The sequence below is a fragment of the Dipodomys merriami genome, unplaced genomic scaffold (assembly GCF_024711535.1).
Source record: "Dipodomys merriami isolate MVZ:Mamm:240054 unplaced genomic scaffold, mDipMer1.0.p SCAF_4, whole genome shotgun sequence".
NCBI lineage: Eukaryota > Metazoa > Chordata > Mammalia > Rodentia > Heteromyidae > Dipodomys > Dipodomys merriami.
In genome coordinates, this window is record NW_027205603.1 from 20291410 (window position 1) to 20312488 (window position 21079).

Sequence of the window (21079 nt, forward strand, 5' to 3'; positions counted from 1 at the left end):
GCCCCAGGTAAAACTGAGTGCCAAAAAATTGTGCCAGGACATTGGATGTTGTCAAAAGGCAAAATGTGAGGGAATTTGTCAGTAACCAGGATTGCCAAGTTGCCAAGAAATTTTTTTTTAGCTTCCTCTTCCCTGACAGTTTATCTGGCTCTAGCCCTGAGATAGTCTTCATGAATTTGTCGAAATGACCATCATGCTTCATCCCTGGTCTCTAGGGTGGGATATATAACCACTGAAGTGTGTTGAGTGAAAGGGGAAATTCACTGATTGATTGACATTTCCATGCATGGGAGAACTTTACATATATCTTTATTATCTCATCTAATGTTCAAATTAGTAAAGGTGAATATGCCATTAGATAATTAGTGAATATGAATGCTATGTTGCTACATGCTTAAAAAAACCTTTTTGCTTAATAGTATGATTTTATCATGAAATTCTGGAGTCTCCTTCCAGTCATTTCTGCATTCTCTCAGAGCAACCCTTCAGTTTCTTTCTTCAGCTTAGACACAACTGATGCTTGGTAATTTATGTCATTTTCATATACTCCAGTATTTAAAATCTCAGTACCTTCCCAGCATTTTGTTTAATTTTTTTAGGTTTATTTATTTTATTTTTAAGTTTTCTGGAGATAAATTTTCATTGGGTACCTCAGGTTGGCTTGGAATTCAAAAGAGAGGACCAGGTGTAGCAGTCACATCTGTAATCCCAGCCTGAGATGGGGAATATCGTATTCCAAAACCAAAGCCAAAATGCAGAAGACCCTACTTGAAAAATAATGGGAAAAAAATGGGCTAAGTGTGAGGATCAAAGTGGTAAAGTGCCTGCCTAGCAAGCATAGAGCCCTGAATTCGAAACCCCGGATCATGTATTCCTCTCTTGCATTGCTAGCTGTATTTTCTCATCATTCTTAACATGTCATGTTTATAGATTTTTTTAAATTGTGAAGATAAAGATGAATTGACATAGCAAAGGTAAATGTGCATGCTGTGTATCTCCTTACCCTTTGGCGATAACTGGCCTTCAGGAATAAGCTATGGAATAGTTGGCAATGCCTTTACTTCCTATGTTCCAAATTTTACACTGTCTAAAGCCAAAGGAAGGGTTCTTCCCTGTGTTTGCTCTTTTCTAGTGATTAATCAAGAACATCCAGTGTGTTCTTTAATATTTAATTTAGTAGGTGTGTTTTGATGTGGAGCCTACTTTTCCAACTCTTCTCATGTTCTTAATGGTTCTTATCACTCATTCATAAATATCCTGAATATGATATTCCTACTATTGCTTCCTAAGAGTAACTTTGGGCCAGTACTAGAATTGAACTCAGGACCTCATGTTCTCCCTTGTCTGTTTAAGTTCAAAGTTGGTGCTCTACCATTTGAACCATACCTCTACTTCCCCCAATAGTAATTTTTGTTTTCTCTTTTCAGAATTATAAGCACAGAAAGAATGTGGTTTGTGTCAAAATGCTACTTAATAATTTGTAAATATATGCCATTTGGTTAATAATGTTTACTTTAGAGTATATGAGAATGTTTGAAATCTGAGATATCAAGGTTTGAAAATTTTTGAGTTTTTGTTTGCCTCACAAAAGTTGCTGGCTTTTTATTTTTTGTATAATTGTAATGCTGTTCCTTGGATAAGTTATATGTAATTTCTTCAACATATACTTTTTGTGAGGAGTGGAAACAGTGGAACAGATACCAGCCTTTGCTTAACACACTTTGAAGTATGCACAGTTTCTGTTGCATATAATAACCTATTGACTCCTCAGATCAGTCTTGTGAACTAAGTACTGGTATTGTCCCCATTTTACACATGACAGACTGGTTAATTATCTACCCTAAGGTCACAGCTATTACATGGATTTCCTTGCATGCTATCATTTAGATGTTAGAGGGTCCTTAAATAGCCATGTCTTGATGCCCAGAAAATGGTGCTATTAGGAGCTGGTGTCTAGTGGAGAGTTAAATCATTGGGGTTATGCTCTTGGAGGGAACACAGGAACCTTGGCCTCTTTCTACTTCCCAGTTCCATGAAGTAAACAGTCATTCTCTACTACACACTCAGGCCTTGATGGACCGAGCTGCTATAGGCCAGAAACAGTGGGGCTAAGTGACTGTGGACTGAATCTTCTGAAACCGTGAGCCCTAAACCCTTTCCTACTTTTAAGTTAATTCTCAGTATTTTGCCACACTGACAGAAAACTGACTAGTAAATACACCAGGTGTGCCACAGGAAGGCCAACACAGTAAGGTAGCTTGTCTTATAAATATACTCAGTTAAGTCTTACAGTTATTGAAGGGCGAGGGTCATTTTCTGAGAGAAGAAATACAAACATGCTGCTAACCACAGTACAAGCTTGATCTTTCCCATACTTGAAACTCACTTGGACTATGCGTTAAGAGGTCACTTTACAAATCTTTGATACTGCCATTTTATTTCTGTCTTAAGGAAATACCAGATGACCTTTTATTTATACCTTGGAAAACCTCAGTTTAATTCAAGCATTTCCCAATTTCATATCTATTTACTTTGTTTCTATCTTTTTTGTTACTATTTACAATCAATATATCCTTTTACATCTAATTAATTTTATACATCAAACTTATTAGCTGATTTGTAAGCATTTTGTTAATGTTGTATAGATCCAGCAGTGTAGTAGCTACTATTGTTTAGCAGACATATTGATGACTGAAATAACTTGTCTGGACATTAGTTAGGAAATGAAAAGAGAAATGTGAAAAAGTAAATACAAACTGGAATTGAAAACTAAGACAAAGGTAAAATGAACAAGGACCTACTTCTAGCGATACCACTTATCCCATATTACTTAAGCTCCCAGTTCTTGGGGATTGCTTCCTGGCACCTAAAGGGAAGTGGAAAAAATGATCAGTCTTCTAACATTTCCTCCTTGTCAGCCTTCCTGACCAAACATATGCTTCCCCAGACTCCTGGTAGACATAAGTATGATTTAATTTCATCTTTCAATGAGGATTGTTCCCCTCGTCTTTCTTTTAATAGCCATATCGTTTACATTTTCTTTTAGCTGTTTTTGTATTATGTATGAATGAGTTTGTCTCTGTGGAAGTGCGCCAATGTCCTCTGTGTTGTAACCAATAAGAGAATTTAGAGAGTAAGATAAAATGGAAAAAAGAAAGCAAGTGTAAGTTGAAATTAATTTACAAGAATGTACTCACCAACATATGTGCTGCAATTTCTTGGAATTCACTTCACTTAGGAATTATCCACTTGTTCTGTTATAACTTGTGTGTCTTGTGTTATTTTAACTTTTTCATGAGAACAAGTAGATATAAAAATACAATTATATTTATACAACTGCAACTAGATACCCAAGGGCACTCTGATTTACTAAGCCTTTAACACCGATTTCATGAAGTTTAATGGCAGGTGATTGGCTCTGGAAAATTAATTATATTAATCTTCGTCAGATGCACATATGTAAATATGAAAGGGAAAAAGTGGCGAGTACTTTCTTCTTTGGAATCCCCATTTTTATATTCATTACCTAGTTAACCAATCACAAAGAGGTGAATTATCAGAAAAATACTTTCTCATGATATTTGCTGTAACTACTAGCTTGGTAGTTTTGACTTAATTAGTCCATCAACTCAACCTAACGTTGCTAAATTAACTAAGCATTTGACTAAAAAGATTTCTTTGGGTGAAAATATGGACTCTTTCACGCATTGTAGTGAAATACTGTGTGAAAGTGTAGATTAAAGGCACCTAGCACATTTCTGTTAGCTATAAGAGTAAATGCCATCATGGTAACAAATGCTGGTGTAAAATGTAAACATTTTAAATAGCCATGTGGTAGGTCATTTCCAGTATTTTTTAAAAGGTTAACTGTCAAAGTTTATGTCCTATAAAGAAAAAGTTTTAAATGACTTAGAACTTAGTATTTACTTTATCAGCAATATTTCTAGACACAGCATCCTTTCTATACTACTAAAAGTCAAAAGCTGAAAGATTTTGAAGATTGAATCTAAGCCTTTCTTTTTATAGGCAGGGAACTAGAGGCAAGTAAGAATACAGATAGACCTACTGTGGTTCCATCTTTGTCTTGAAACCAGCAGTTTACCATTTATAAATCAAGACTTGAGCAGGCATGAGCTCTTTCTGCAACTCCAGATGTTCTGACACATTGTCCATTGTCCTGAGTGACTCTGCTTTTTATGTGGCATCAGTGTGTGCTCACATTTGCAGGAAAAAAAAAATAAGGAGGCATATTAGAAATCTGAATTGACATTGATAAATCTTGAAAAATAAAATAGGATTGATGACCATCCTTACTTAATTCAGAGCAAAGGAAGGGGATCTAATTTGTCTATTTTTCCACACCCTGTTTGCCATAATGAAAATGGCATTCTGCTTTGAATCATTTCCAATGAAATGATTTTCAATATTGTTGTCATTGTGGCATTTGGGCAATTAGAATGTATTTCTTAAGCTTAGTAGAAATGCTGCATTGCTTTTTCTTGCTTTCATTTTTCCCCCCAGTAGTCCTGACTGTGCTTGTTGCCTAGGAAACCACTATCGGTTTGAATTTTGTTTTCTTGGTTGGCAGACTGGCATTATAATAGGTGACATTCTTGGTTTTAGTGTAGTAAAAGTGCTACTTATCAATATTAAAGTCCTTTATCTTCTCCAATTAAAAATCAGCCAGACATTTGTTTGGTTTTCTTAAAATACTAACTAGAGGATTATATTTTACTTATTATTGGAGTTTTATTATGTATACAAATTTGCAATAGGATTTAAATGGTCACAGTGGATGAGTTCCAAATACAGTGTTTTAATAATAAAAAAGTTATATACACATTTGTTTACTGGACATGGACCATGATGCCTCACTATTCAATATAAACATAAAAATATCTCATAAAAATTCAATGAAATGGCTTAAGCCTAGCTACTCAGGAGGCTGATATCCGAGGATTGTGGTTCAAAGCCAGCCCGGGCAGGAAAGTCCGTGAGACTCTTATCTCAAATTAACCACCATAAAACCAGAAGTGGTGCTATGGCTTAAGTGGTAGAGTGCTCACCTTGAGGTGAAGAGCTTAGGGAAAGCACCCAGGCCCAGAGTTCAAGCCCCACAACTGACCAAAAAGGAAAACAAAACAAAACAATGAAATGTTAGAAAATGTAGGCTCTTTTCTCCTATATTTGATAGGTATTCTCTCTATAAAATTTCAAATTAAGTTAGAAGGAAGTAGCTGTTTTTCTTTCTAAAACCAAGAGTTTAAAAGTATAGTTACTTAATTCTGAATTTGTTGGCTAAGTTCAGCACTCTAGAAAACAATGCTCAAAACATTTCAGCCTGAGAATAGTGCTGGGAGCAGTGGCTCATATAATCTCAGTTATTTGGGAGGTGGAGATGGAAGGGTTGCAGTTTGACAAAAGTTAGCAATACCCTGTCTTAAAAATTAGACAGGCATAGTGGTATTCAGCTGAAGTCTCAGTTACTCAGAGGATGGAAGATAATACTTAAAAGCATCTCAGGGCAGCATGAGGTGTTTTCTTAGAAATACAGAATCTCAGAGCCTTTCCTAACCTACTAGGTCATAATCTATGTAGTTAAAAAGCTCCGAGGCCTGCCCTGAAATACTCTAAGTACAGAGCAGTGATTCTCAGTCTTGGTTACACATTAGAACCACAAGAAAGTTCATCAACACAATGTATTGGGTGTCCTGTACCAAAGCTTCAGAACTCCAGGCAGAGGCCCTAGAACCAGCATTTCATTAAATATTCCCAGGTCATTGCAAGGTCTAGTGACTAATATGGATGTTGCTCACAGAGTGCACACACACGCATGAAGGTTCAGCGGCAATGGGCGGTAGTGAGGGAGGGAAAGTGTCCTTAGGTGCTCTCTTGGATTTCCCACCTTTAGTTAAGGTCAACTGGACCTTCCCTCATGGCTTGGTGTGTGTCAGTCATTATTGCCCAAACTATCCAAGCAAGTTTTATGTTTCTCCTGATAAAATAACCCTATTCTGCAAGACTGAACTGACAAAGGTGTGAAATTATAATACCATGTTGCTTGTAATATGCAACTGTTCCTGACATAGTTATGAAACTGAAATACACACATATACACATACAAAATCAGGTTCACATCTTCTAAATTATGATGAAATTAAAAACTTCCTTTGCCAGTTTTGTTTAAAATAATCTTTTCTCATTGTTATTATTTTTTTTAATAGCCTTTCTTTTTACCATTGAGGAAAGATTGCAGACATTTCAGTTCAAGGCCAGTCCTTGGCTTGGGGATAATGACTTTCTTCCTGTGTGATGTCAGTGTGAGTTCTGCTCCCATGCCCTTGTTCTGTTCCCATGCGTACACACTAGTAAGGAAAGTCAGAGAGAGGCTGAGCTCTCTTAAGTTCCTGCTGTTCAAGGATCCTGTGCTTGTTAGACAGGAACCCATTTTTTCCTGTGGCCTGGCTGCTGTGGTTTGAGTTTGATCTGTGCCTGTTACTTATAGATTAAGTTTAACCACAATATCTTGCCTTGGTATAAATATAAGCTATGGAAATTATTAATTATTTTTGTAGCCTTGTTCTGAGGATTGGTCAATGAGTGAATTAATGTTCTGAGTGCACACATAGCCATAGTACGTGCTCAATAAACATTAGCAATTACAGCCTTAGTTGGTTTATTATGAATGATTGGGATGTGTTTACTTGTATATACTCTTCTTTTAAGAAGAGTGAATGGATTAGATTAGCCATGAAAGATCTCTGCACTTTGAAGATAATAGAAACTGACATGCAGCCATATGTTTCAGAACCATGAAATCCTATTGCTGGCTGGGAGCCACCACGTGGTGCCAAATGGCTTTATTAATAGCCAGTATGTACAAGGCACCATGGTAAAGAATTAATTTGGAGCATTCAGGACAGAAAAATGGGTCAGGAATTATTTTTGAGTGCTTTGGAACTGCTCTGTCATGTTTTGCTTGTATAAAATTGCATTTCTTCAACTTGCTGTGGCATCGTCCACTTCCCTTTTCTTTGTAACCCTGTGACATATTGTGTCCTTATTCTTTGTCCTTTTCTCTTCATCAGAATGTTGACTCAGCATTTATTTTATACCAGTAACCAGGGTAGTATCTAATATACAGTGGCTACTCAATAGATACTTGTCCTTATCAAATGGCTTTTTTGTACTTTCTTACAAAGCTTTCAGTATCATGAAGATTCATTCCCAAGATGAGAGTCTATTTATGAGCAAAATACAGTGTAGACTGTCAGATGGGTAGAGCACTTGTTTGGTGTGCACAGGGCCCTGGGTTCTATCCCGAGCACCACAAACACACCAAAGTATTAAAGATTCTATTGGACACTTAACACCTGAGAGTTAGGAAGAGGTTTGCCTCTGTGCACAGTTGATGGTAAGTATCATACTAGTGGGATGATTATAAAAACTAAGGAAACTACAGGAGTTTCAGCTGTGGATTCTTAAGTAACTGAGTATCAGCAAATGAGATTAGTGAAGCACTATAATCTAGGGAAGGATAAAATATTACACTTTCATATAATATTATGGAGTAAAGGTTAGAATAATAAAAGAATGGGAAATAATGCTTTTCAAAAGCTAATTTGGCAGTTACCAAAGTACTTGAATCCTTAATAAAATAATAGAAGACAAATGTCAAAGGAGAGGGCATTGAGCATCTAGAAAATTCTATCATCAATATACTCAATCATCAACGTCAATTTTTGAAAGAAAAATTGCTTGTCAGGTGAAATGGATCTTCAAATTTAATTACAAGATTGTTGAACAGAGCAAACAAAGTAGAAGTCATAGCAGAAATCTGATACAGACATATATGTATACATATATTTACATAATTATATATCTATAAAGTTGTACATGTGTGTGTGCCCCTCTCTCTCTTTCCATATATGCTCATCACCATGCACTAACATCAGTTTGAAGACCCACTTTCTTCCACTGGACCTGTGGGTTGGTTGTATGGACATTAAAGTTTGAGCATCTGTGGCTTACAAGCTGCTGAGTTGCCTCTTACAGGCTTCCTTCTCTTTGTGAATTCTGTATTTGTATTTTCCCCTAGTTGCTAAAATTTATTTGGAATTCAGAGCCAATACTTTGTGTGCTTTTGGTTCTTTGTAGCCGTGTAAGAGTGACGGTCATCTGATGCTCATGCATGTATATGAAATCTGAGTGAGTTGACCCTAGTTTCTCCTTTCAGTTGTCATAGTATAAACATTCTTTTCCTGCTCTGTCTAGTACTGTGCTTTTCACATCTGTGTGATTTCTGTTAGTGATTTTGCTGTTCAAATTGTCTCTAAGCATGAAGCTGTGTCATGTGTTTCTTTGCCATCCTTACTTCTTCTGAGAAGTCTCTTTAATTCCCTTGCCCACTTAGAAATTGGTGTATTAAGTTTGAAAGGAGTTAGTTTCTTGCGCTCTTTGTATATATTGGATATTGGGCCTTTGTGTGATGTATTGCTGGTAAAATCTTTTCTCAGTTGGTTGGCTGTCTGTGTCCTTAGCTGTGCAGAAACTTCTGATTTTAATGTAGTCCCACTTGGTGAGTATCTTTCCTGGCACTCTATTCAGGAAGTTCCTGCCTGTACCTATAAGTTCTAATTTCTTGCCTAGTCTTTCTTGCAGTAGTTTCAGAGTTTCAGGTCTGACATGAGGTCTGTGATCCCGTTTGAATTGATGGTAGTTCATGGTGACAAGCAGGGATCCACTTTTAGCTTTCTCCATATGGCTGCCCAGTTTTCCCAACACCAATTGTTGCAGAGGCTATGTTTTTTACACTATCTGTCTTTGGCTCCTGTTTAAAGGTATCTTATGTAATACATATTAATTCACTTACATATTAATTCATTATCTTAAAGTCACCTCCCTCAGGGGCAGTAACTCATCTGAATGGAGCTTATTTAACGCATAGATTTTCTCAGTAAGGACATTACAGACTAATTGTTCTTAGGAATTTAAGACTAGCTCCTTCCAGCCGGGCGCTGGTGGCTCACGCCTATAATCCTAGCTACTCAGGAGGCTGAGATCTGAGGATCATGGTTCAAAGCCAGCCCGGGCAGGAGAGACCGTGAGACTCTTATCTCCAATAATCCACCAGAAAACCAGAAGTGGCGCTGTAGCTCAAGTGGTAGAGCGCTCGCCTTGAGCTGAAGAGCTGAGGGACAGCGCCCAAGCCCAGAGTTCAAGCCCCACGACCGACAAAAAAAAAAAAAAAAAAGTTTTTAAAAAAGACTAACTCCTTCCAAACTTAATATACCAATTCCTAAGTGGGCAAGGGAATTAAAAAGAGACTTCTCAGAAGAAGTAAGAATGACAAAGAAACACATGAGGAAATGCTCATCATCCCTGGCCATAAAGGAAATGCAAGTCAAAGCAACCCTGAGATACTATCTTACCCCAATTATACTGGCCAGCATTTTCAATTCTAATAACAACAAACGCTAGAGGGGATGTGGGGGGAAAGGAACCCTACCACACTAATGGTGGGAATGTAAACTAGTACAGCCACTCTGGAAAGCAGTCTGGAGGTTCCTCAAAAAACTAAACATAGACCTTCCCTACGACCCAGCCATACTACTTCTGGGCATCTACCCTGAGCATCATGAGCCAGGATATGATAAGGACACCTGCACATCCATGTTTATTGATGCACTATTTACAATAGCCAAAATATGGGTGGGAAAAGAAAGGGACTTATTACCTGATGTATATAAATGTAGTCCTATTGGATAGGAACTCTAAGACAATAAAAAGATACCTTTAAACAGAATCACATGTAAAATGAGACTTTGTATTGTTGGTTGTCAACAGCATCATGATCCCAGACTCTTTCTAACCCTGTAGTATTTTTGAATTCACTATTCAGTGACTATAGAACAAACTACGGTGCATAAAGGGAATCAACTTATTTCCTCCCCAGGTACTGCTCTGGGCCCCAGTGATGAATCTTGACCTATGGATGGGCTACTACTGGCCAGGTGTGAATAGACAAAACAGCTTACCTGTACTCAGTACACATCCATGAGGAAAGAACATGATTAATAAAGAAATAATAACTCCTCCTACTCTTTCTACTCCTTTAATTCTGAAATGTTTCATTCATTTTTCAGGAACAGAGCTGAACTAAGCTCTTGCCAGCTCCATGCTCCTTGCTCTTGCCCTCCTTTCCTTTCTTTTCCTTTTTCTCATTGTTTCTTCTAGCTTACTGTTGCACAACTTTTGCATTAATACTTTCATTGCTGAAAGTATAAAAACAAACCAGAATGATGTTTCTATAATATTGTCCCCAAGAAAGTCTCCAGACCCAGTTGTTCAAAGAGTGTATCCACTCACCTGAACCTAGGTTTGTCTGGGCTTCTCCTGGCTCTTGTTTTCCTCTCATTGAGATTTGTTTTTCACCTGTTTGAGCCAATCACCATCACTCTAGGCTGTCACTCTGTTAAAAGTATTTGTTCCACCTATTATTACACGGTTGGTGGAAATGTAAACTAGTACAACCATTCTGGAAGGCAGTTTGGAGATTCCTACAAATAAAAACTAAACATAGAACTATCCACAGAGCCAACCATACTGTTCTTGGGCATTTACTCAGAACATGACCAATCAAGACATAGTAAAGATACTTGCATAGCTATTGTTAATGCTGCACTTTCACAAAAGCCAAGTATGGAAATAACCCAGATGCTCTACAGTTGATCAAGGAAAATGTGAAATACACACACACACACACACACACACACACACACACACACACACACACACACACACACACACACACACACACACACACACACACACACACACACACACACACACACACACACACACACACACACACACACACACACACACACACACACACACACCCCATAATATATGTAATGGAATTTTACTCATCTATCAAAAATAATATTATGCCATTTTCAGGGAAATGAATGGACCAAGATAAACTGAAGTAAGTCAAGATCAGAGAAACATGTTTTCTCTCACATATGAAAGTTGGCTCTAAAATTCATACATGAAAGCATGTACAGAGTTTTAAGTATATATACACAAAAAATTGAATGAAATTCAATGGTATAACTTCTCTGAACAAGTGTTCCTTTAACAAAATGAATACCAGGAACCTGAAATATGCTTTGTCCAAGGGAGCAGGGTGGTTAATACGGGGAGGGGGCACATGAAAGGAAGGAGGAATGGTCAGCAAATGTGGCTATTTATATTCAACATATGGTATGTAAAAACATATGGTATGTATATAACTTGAGGGTAGGAATGGGAGGGAAAAATTGGGGAGAATAATGGAATGGATGGCATTGATCAAGATGCATTGTACTCATAATCTGACTTGTGGAATTGAATCCCCTTTATACAACTACTTAAAAATTTTTGAGTATTGTTTCAGCCAAGCACAGCTCCTCTGGAGACGGTGGTGGGAAGGGTTGCCTGAGATCAGCATGGACAACCTAGTGCCTATTTCTACACATTTAATTTCCTAACCATCAAACAATGTCTCCCTCTTCTTCCTTTCCCTCCTCCCCCTCCTCTTCTCCGTTTCTTCTTCCTCCCTCTTCTTTGTTCTTGACAGTATTGGGGCTTTTTTTTTTTGAGTGCCAGTACTCATGGTCTTGCTTAATTTTTTTGCTCAAGACTAGTGCTCTATCATTGGAGCCACACCTCTGTGTCTGGCTTTGTTTTGCCTAGTTAATTGGAGATCCTCAGATCTTTGCCTCCTAGTCACTAAGAGCTACCAATGCCTGGCTTAATTCTTGTGGGTTTTTTTTTTCTCCTCTGTGTGTGTATGTCTATTGCATAAGGTTAGAAAAACAGCATATATATTCTTTCCCTTGATGTTTTTTCTTTCCTCCCTTATATGTCTAAAGTTCAGGGGAACCAAGGAAAACATCCTTCTGTTCATATTTAGTTTATAGAAATGTGTTTAAACATCACTTGTCATGTCACCTCAAGTGGTGCAGAGGCATTCCACCAATTGACAGGTCTGTCCTTCCTGGAGAGCACTGTGATCTAATCCAAATTCCACCAGAATCAGTTAACAGGGCACCAAGTGTCACTGGGTCACCCTAGAGATGTCCCTTTTGACCCAACCCTGGAAGTACTTACCTGGGGTTCAGTGTGATAATTCAGTTTATCTCCAACATTCCTTCCCACCATGTTAGTCTATATTTATTTTTTGCTCCCTGAAACTAATTAATAGCAGAGTGGTACACTCATTTTTACATCCTTCCCTGCGAGTCATTCATTGTTTTCCAAAATTGGTTTCCTGAGTAGCCTTCTACAGATTTCTTCCAAAGATTTGGCTTTAGTCAGTGAAGTACGGATTAGTAGGATAAGAGACAATGTATATTGGAAGGCGGGTCTTGCAATCCTGATGACAGGTTTTAATCCCCATGGCACGTGTTAATAACTTGGTTCTTCCCAGGGTGAGATACGACTTCAGGAAAAATACAATTGCCTGGAGATGGGAAGATGGTTTTCATTTTGGGTGAAGAATAATTATGCTGTTTGCATCATAAGTTCTCTGAGCACACGTGTGTCTGAATATTATTTTTAGATTTGATTAAGTACCTTGACAGAGTATGCTTGCCTTCTTGGAAAGATGTTCATTGCCTTGATTGGTTCAGTAATTTCAAAATCCCTGGAAGGATGAAGGGATTACATTGGACATTTCTATGGGAAATTGGGGTGTGGGAGATTTTACAATTAAAAAAATATATATGTCTGCTTTTTAGTATTTGCTCTGATTCATGATTAGATTTACTATTTCTTCCACTTATTTCAAAAGCACATTATCTAGAGAGACAAATCAATATTTACAGGGCATCAGTGCCACAGAGAATTCCAAATGTTGTAATGAGATTTTATTGCTGTTTTATCCACTCTTCAAAGCAGGGAGGACATCAAACACTCCGCACGTAGTCCTGGGCCTGGTGACACCACACTGCTCCCTCTGTGCCTTATCCAGCAGCTTAATTATTGAAGATTTCTGTCTTTGAATTTTTTTTTAATATTTCAGAGGATATACTTTGAACATCTATATAGTAAATAAATCAGAAGATGACAAGGTTAGAAAGTTTTATTATGGTATTTTAAATGCCTCAATTTTTCTAACATTGGGGCTGAGGAATTTCAATAATATAATGACCAAATTACCTCTGACAAGAAGCTCCTATTATTCCTAATTAGTATAACAGATATAAATTACATCAGATTATTAGTAATGCTGCATCACAAAAGAAGATAATATATCTATATCTTATTCTTTTGAGGCCAAGGCAAAATTGCATTCTTATGCAATGTTATATTTTGTCTGGATGGTGAGAAGTGGGAAACCTCTTAGGGAATTAGGCAGTTTTATTTATGATTTATTTGTTGATAAAGATTTTATAATAATCTCTCTGTCTCTCTGTCTCTCTCTGTCTCTCTCTGTCTTTCTCTGTCTCTCTCTGTCTCTGTCTCTGTCTCTGTCTCTGTCTGTCTGTCTCTCTCTCTCTCGCTCTCTCTCTCTCTCTCTCCCTCCCCTCCAATTACTGGGGATTGAACTCTTACATTTTTGCTTGGCTGTTTTACTCAAGGCTGTTGCTCTACCACTTGACCCACAGTTCAGCTTCCAGCTTTTTGATGGTTAATTGGAGATAAGAGTCTTCATGTACTTTCCTGTCGATGCTGGCTTTGAACTGTAATCCTCAGATCCCAGCTTCTTGAGTAGCTAGGATTATAGGACTGAGCCACAGGCACCCAGAAAACAATCTTTCTTTAAAATCAGATTCAGCTCATCAAAAGACCTAGTGACATCAGTGGCTGCTTCTGCACCATTCCTTACAACTCTTTTTATATCATCATACCACTGTGTTCTTGAATTACCTTCACTTGCTCAGAGGCTGCCAGTGCCATAAATGCTTTTACACTTTTTCTGATGAATTCATAAATTGCTATTAGTCTATGTCAACGATGTTTTCTTTGGATTGGAATGTTTGATGGAGTGTTGAGTCACACATCTTTTAACGTTCAGAAAACATTCTAAACCTATCAGTGCAGTCTATGATTTTTTGTTTTTTTGTTTTTTTGTTGTCGTTTGTTGGTCGTGGTGGTAGTGATGGTGGAGGTGATGATGATGGTAGTGATGGTATTTGGGCCATTCCTGGGGCTTGAACTCAGGGTTTGGGCTCTGTCTCTGAGCTTTTGTGCTCTCGGCTAGCACGAGCCACAGATCTACTTCTGGTCTTTTTGGTGGTTAATTGGAGATACAAGTTTCATGGAATTTTTTTGCCTGGATGGCTTTGAACCATGATCTTAGACCTTAGGTAATGAGTAGCTAAGATTACATGGCTCATGCTTGTAATCTCTGTTTTTTTTATTATTAAAAAAATAAATTAGAGACTGAGGCCCTATGTGGTAAACTGATGAGTTTACTGGCTTTACATCTGCAGTCTGTGGTGTCCAGGCTCTGAGAAGTGGGTAATATTCAGGCACTCAGCAGAAATCAAGGCGGTGTACTCTCTACCCTTTCACAAAAGTTGCGCTTCTTACTGCTTTGGATAAAGCAGCAGAAACCTGGTTTATAATTCTGACCTTTGAGCATACTGGCTTTCACATTTTCTGGGACAAAAAAAATGGCAAGTGGCATGAAGCATTGCTGCATTCAGAGGACATTATTTTTATTTGAAACAAGGACAACGACTAGAGTATTTAACAGAGTGTCTAGCAAATGAATGCCATTACATGAGTCTGTCAAACAAGGCCAACAACCAATAGTGTTTGTTGCCAAGCTTTGTAGTGAAAAGTAAGTTTTAGAAACTTACATCCTACAGACAGTTTCTCAGTATATGACTGTTTTTCTGATGAGATTGATAGAGATCTTAACCTATGTGATTCTGATATGAAAAAAAACTATCAGCATTTGGAAGATTGACATAATTCAATAACAAATATTTTCCTGATGACTAACTAATATTACAGAATTTTCAGTGTGTGAGAGTGCAAAGCCAATTTTAATGTAACAAAGAGAAGTTCATGTTCCTATTGCCGGTGAGCTTTGAGAAACTTCCACTTGTCAAATTTAGGTATCAAATAAGACTATCCACAATTATTTTGAAAGGCTATTAAAATGTCATTGCTTCTTCCTGCTACATAATGGTGGAGTTAATTTTTCTTTCTTCTATCATGTTGTAGTAGGTATGAGAATCCAGATGTCTCCTATTAAATGAAATGAAAGCAGTGGCTCTATCCCAATTAAATATACTTTTTTTGGGTGAAATTGTTTTTATAAACTCAGGTTGTTTATGTTCACATGTAATGAGTTTATTATTGTTACTTTAAAGTGAATGAATCAGTAAATACTTAATGTTTTCTCATTTTTTGCTTCTTAAGTGGTAAATATCACTAGCTCTGACATACATAAACAAAAGCTCTTTGTGGTCCTCCCTTTTTAAGATGTGATGTGGTCCTATACATGTATTTCCTCCACTTAACCAATAGGTCATTTTCTTCTTCAGTGTTACTGTTTCTGAAACTTGCATTCCTGTTGTTATGCTCAAAGTTTATAGTTAATGTACTGTTTCTTTCCCTTCCCAAACTGAAATGATGCTATGAGTTAAAGCAGAAAATGATTTATCACTGCCACTTAGCATTCAGTTCTACTTTGAGAAAAACAACAATAATATTCTTCTATTTTATAAATTTGAGACTTAATATTTACATTCATCATGGCCAGGAATTTATTTTCTTTCTTTCTTTTTTCTTTCTTTCTTGCTTTCTTTCTTTGTTTTTGCAATAGGGTTGTTTTCTATTATAATTTAGTTTGATGTTCTTGATGGTTCTTTATATTTAAGGTATGCTATTTTATGCACATGTCTATTTCAATTCTCTTATCTAAAATCAGATTAATACTTTTATTTATTCAATAAATGTGACATACAAGTAATACATTAAAAGACATATCATAATTAGTGGAAGCTTTAATCAGTTTAAAAAATCACCCCAAAAAGAATGCAAACATTGGATGGATCTTGTTTTTTGATCCAATCTGCTATTCTTCCTCTTTTGATTATAGAATTGAGTCCATTAATGCTTAGGGCTTTTATAGAGAGATGTGTCATGTTTCTGCCATTTTCTTGATTTCTTGTATTTTGCTTTTTTCCTCTTCCTGTATTTACTAAATTGATCTTGTAGTGATTGTATTTTCTAATATATTATGGTATACTGGAACTTACTTTATGGCTTGGATAATGATAATACTTATCTGGGAAGTTGTGCTGTATTCCTTTTGTCATCTCTGAGCCTCAGTTTACTCATCTGTGAAAGTGAGTCACTTTTTGTTTTCCATAGTGGCCAGTGTAGACTGTTCATTTTTTGTGCTGTCCTGGACTTGAACTTGGGGCTTAGGTGTTGTCCTTGGGCATGCTCGTGTGTGTGTGTGTGTGTGTGTGTGTGTGTGTGTGTGTGTGTGTGTGTGTGTGTGTGTGTGTGTGTGTGTGTGTGTGTGGTTAATTGGAGATAAGTCTTGCAGACTTTCAGTCAGGGCTAGCTTTGAACTGCAGTCCATAGATCTCAGCCTCCTGAGTAGCTAGGATTACAGGCATGAACCACTGGCACCTGACCTAGACTTACATTTTTAAAAAGCCGAAGTCTCTCCAAGTTAAGTTATTGGTTCTAATACATGATTAGGACATGTGTGTATCTGTAAGTTCAAGTAAAATGTCATATAATTTTCAGCCAAACCTTGAAATAAGAAGTTCTAAACCAGTACAAATCCAATGGATACCATCTTTGTGGGAAATAGTGGTGTCTCACTGAGTCAAATGTTGGAGTCACATTGTTTTCTCTTTTAAAAATAAACCCACAAAACTTTAAATCAACACATAGAATAGTATATATTTATGCAGTACAGAGTGGTGTTTCCTTATGATATATATCTATATGTGTATATATGCATTGTGTCATGTACGTGTCTGTCTTCTCACCATTCCTTCGTTTTGAGAATATGCAGAATTATTTTAGCTGTTTTTAAATGCTGAAGTTGTTCTTACGTGCAGCCACCCTACTGTACTATAAAACACTAGAGCTTAATCCTTCTTGTAATTCTACTTTTGTATTCATTTACCCACCTCTTTCTTTCCCTTTCTTCCTCTGTCCATTGTCCATTGTTCTATTTTCTAATTTTGTGTAACCAGATTATTTAGCGCCCATCTTGGAATGAGGTCCTATGCTTTTTGTCCTTGCTTACATGGCTTATTTCAGCTAACATAATGCTGTGGTCTTTTCATCTGGACCAGCTGATGCAGCTGGAATGCTCTGTGATGATCCAGTTGTTATACCTCTTCAGTCTGCAAGGAAACCTGAATTTTGGCATCATTGTGATATCATATAGCTTCTCTCCAGGGTGGATTCACCACATACTTATCTCAGTGAGCTCTGTTCTTCTCAGCCTGGTCATCAGTTACAGGCTTTTAAAACCTGACAGTAGACACAAATGGAAATGTGTGGCCTGAAATTGCATAGGAATATTTGCTTACGTACAAGTGTTCACTCATAAGGCAGGGCAATGCAAAGACCCAGACAACTACATTTATTAATTAATTTTAATTGATTTCACTAAAATGAAATGGTGTCTGCATGCGTGAAGCACTTGCAGAAGGGCTGCATAATCGAACATCTCCTGGGGACAGCCTTCACATCTCAGTTCATGGAGTTGCTGCCCAGGCTTGGTGCCCCTTCAGCAGCCTGGCGGAGACATCCACATCCCACAGGGTCACAGCTCCTTGTCTCTAAGTCCCTATCATCTTCCTATAGTCATGTTTCATCTAGAGAGGTACTCATGTATTGAGGGATAAAATGCAAACCATTTTTGTCTGTTTTAGACTAACAGATTAACACAATGTTCATGTCTACTCAAAATATGATGGTCCTAATTATTCATCTAATCAAAATCATGCATGCATGATTTCTCCAGAGGGAATTAACAGACACAGGTGAAATAAACTGTTTTGCTGTGCCTGAGCAAATTCAGTGAAATTACATAGCCCCTGAACTTATTTTGAGATCCAGAATACATATTTATATTGTCATTTTAGTAGAGATAGTGGGTACTGCTCTGGGTCCTTCTCTGTACCATTTTTTTTTTAATGGCACATGTATTATGTTTAAGTAGTTTTACAACGGAGTTGCCATTTGCCAGAGCAGTTTATGAATAAAATGCATCTTGATCTAGGTTACTCCTTTCATCATTCTCTCCAATCCTTTCCAACCCTCTCCTTCCCCTCCATTGTCTTAACTTTGTAGGATATACATTGAATTCTTGACTGCATTCTCCTGCATTCTTCTCCGCATTTGTCTGCCTTTCTATCCTGTCTCTGTCTCTGTCTCTGTCTCTCTTTTTCTTTCTCTCTTTCAGTTGTGTTGGTTGTGGGGCTTGAATTTAGGGTCTGGGAGCCCTCTCTGAGCTCTTTTGCTCAAGGTTAGCACTATACCACTTTGAGCCACAGCTTTACTTCTGGTTTTTGAGTGGTTAATTGGAGATTAGAGTCTTAATAGACTTTTTGAGCTGTTTTTGAGCTGTGATCCTCGGATCTCAGCCTCCTGAGTAGCTAGGATTACAGGCATGAGCCACCAACACCTCACCCTCTCTTTCTACTACCAGTTTCCTGATTTCCTGGTGTTGGTTTTGTTGGACTATGAGGTAGGCTTTTTAAGGAATTATACCATTTGAATTCTCCCCTGAATGTACTATATTTCAATTAATACATTTGTGATCTCTGCCATTTTTAAAGGCCTTGTGCATTTTAATTGTCATTTAAACTTACACATATGGAACAAGGGAGGAAACAGTGGAAGAAGAATGGTGTTCAGGACTGAACAGCTAATAGAAAGCAACAGAATATACAAGTGTTCATATCTGAGTAACATTATTGTAATTCACAATATTTGGGTTACATTTCTACTTGTTTTTTAATTGGTTATTCTCAAATCTTTTTTTACTCCTGAATGAGAATATTATACTGTTAACACAAATAGATATATACTATTTTGAGCTTATTCTCTGCAACTAGTCTTACTGATGTTTTATTTTTTCCTGTGTAAATTATAAGTAGTGATGGCTGTCACAGGTATTTGCATGCACTTAAAAACTAGAAATTATCTTATATAATTTTCATGTATGTGTTTCTCTTAGCAAATGAGGATAACCAGTAATGATATTAAATGCTGAGCATTTTTCCCTCTGGTAGTGCTGCTCAGGCTATTATTATAAAGTCTCATGATGTAGAAGCAAATACTATAAAAGTAGTATTACTGTGATTCATTTCCTTTTGTCTTTTCTGATCATTTCCTCATTGGGGGATGCTGGATTGATAGTCTGTGAACAAACCATCTTTTCCATCCTTAAGAGTCTATGTATCAGGGCTGGGAAGGTGGCTCAGTGGTAGAGTGCTTGCCTTGGATGCATGAGGCCCTGGGTTTGATTCCTCAGCACCACAAAAGCACAGTTGGAAGTGGCGCTCTGACTCAAGTGGTAGAGTGCTAGCCTTGAGATGAAGAGCTCAGGGACAGCACCCAGGCCCAGGGCTCAAGATCCACAATTGACCCTCCCTTCCCCCCCAAAAAAGAGTCTTGTATCCACACCACTACTGACTGAGGCATCAATCTAGGATAAGTTTATTGTTTCATGGTTAAAAACTGTCAGAGCTGTTCTTTTAAAATAAATGTTTAGCGGGGCACTGGTGGCTCATGTCTGTAATCCTAGCTCATGCTGAGATCTGAGAATCACAGTTTGAAGCTAACTGGGCAGGAAAATCCATGAGCCTCTTATCTCCAATAGACTACACAGAAAAACCTGAAAGTGGTGCTGTGGCTCAAGTGGTAGAGCGCTAGCTTTGAGCAAAAGAAGTGCAGGGACAGTGCCCAGGCCCAAAGTTCAAGCCCCAGGATGGGCAAAAATAAAAATAAATAAATAAACTAAGTATTCAACTTAACCTAGTTTTGGAAAACAAACCATTCTCTACATCAATACAGTTTTTGACTTCTCATACCATGAGTGGGGATTTAGGATCTGTTCTGTTGTTGCATGCTTGTGCATCTTTATTCTTCTGTCTGTTATTTGGAGTTGTGTTTCTCCTTGGCTATATCATGATGCTGTCTAACACAAATGTCTGTGTTGACTTTGTTATAGCAGGTGCAGGCAGATTCTATGTGATCACAGTTGCTAAAATACCTTCTCGTACTGTGTCAGTGAATATATGAGAAAAAATACCTGCACAGTCACACATTAGTTTCAAGATTATCTTAAGGATAACAAATGTGCTTGTATTCCATACTTTTTATAATACTTTATTGAGCAAAAGGAGCATTCTATTCAAGAACAGGATGCTTTAGTCAACTAGCAAACATTTTCTATATTCTTTATTATTCATTCATTTATTACAGCTTAAAGGTTAGGGGAAATTTGGATAGTTGCTTAGTTTTGATTCTTATCTTCCATAAGATACATGATGCTAGTTAGAAATACTGGGATGAGGGCTGGCAAAGTGGCTCAGTGGTAAAGTGCTTGCCTAGCATGCATGAAACCCTGGGTTCAATTCTTCAGTATCACATACATAGAAAAAGCCAGAAGTGGCACTGTGGCTCAGGTGGTAGAGTGCTAGCCTTGAGCAGAAGAAGCTCAGGGACAGTTCCTAGGCCCTGAATTCAAGAGCCAGGACTGGCAAAAAAAAAAAAAAAAAAAAAAAAAAAAAAAGAAAAAGAAAGAAAGAAAAGAAAGAAATACTGGGATGATACAATCAGTATGCCTGTCTGTATTCTATATTGATTAGAGGTCCTGTAATCTCATTCAGGTCTCATAATAACCTTATTATTTTATTGTTGTCCCAGTGAGAAAAGACTCAAGACAGAGGACAGCTTAAGATACTTGCTTTATCCTAGACAGTGTCAGTAGAGAAGTCCAAATACAAGCACAAGCACCCCAATTTGCCATTGAGTGTTTTAAAGGAACCTCTGGGGTTTGTATTTAGAATATGTATGTGTGTGTGTGTGT

General features: G+C 37.4%; 1 protein-coding gene across 12 annotated transcripts in view; it reads left to right on the plus strand.

Annotated features, from left to right (window-relative positions):
- Positions 1–21079, plus strand: part of Pard3 (par-3 family cell polarity regulator) — a 635367-nt gene that overhangs the window by 264460 nt on the left and 349828 nt on the right. The gene's annotated exons all lie outside the window — the stretch shown is intronic.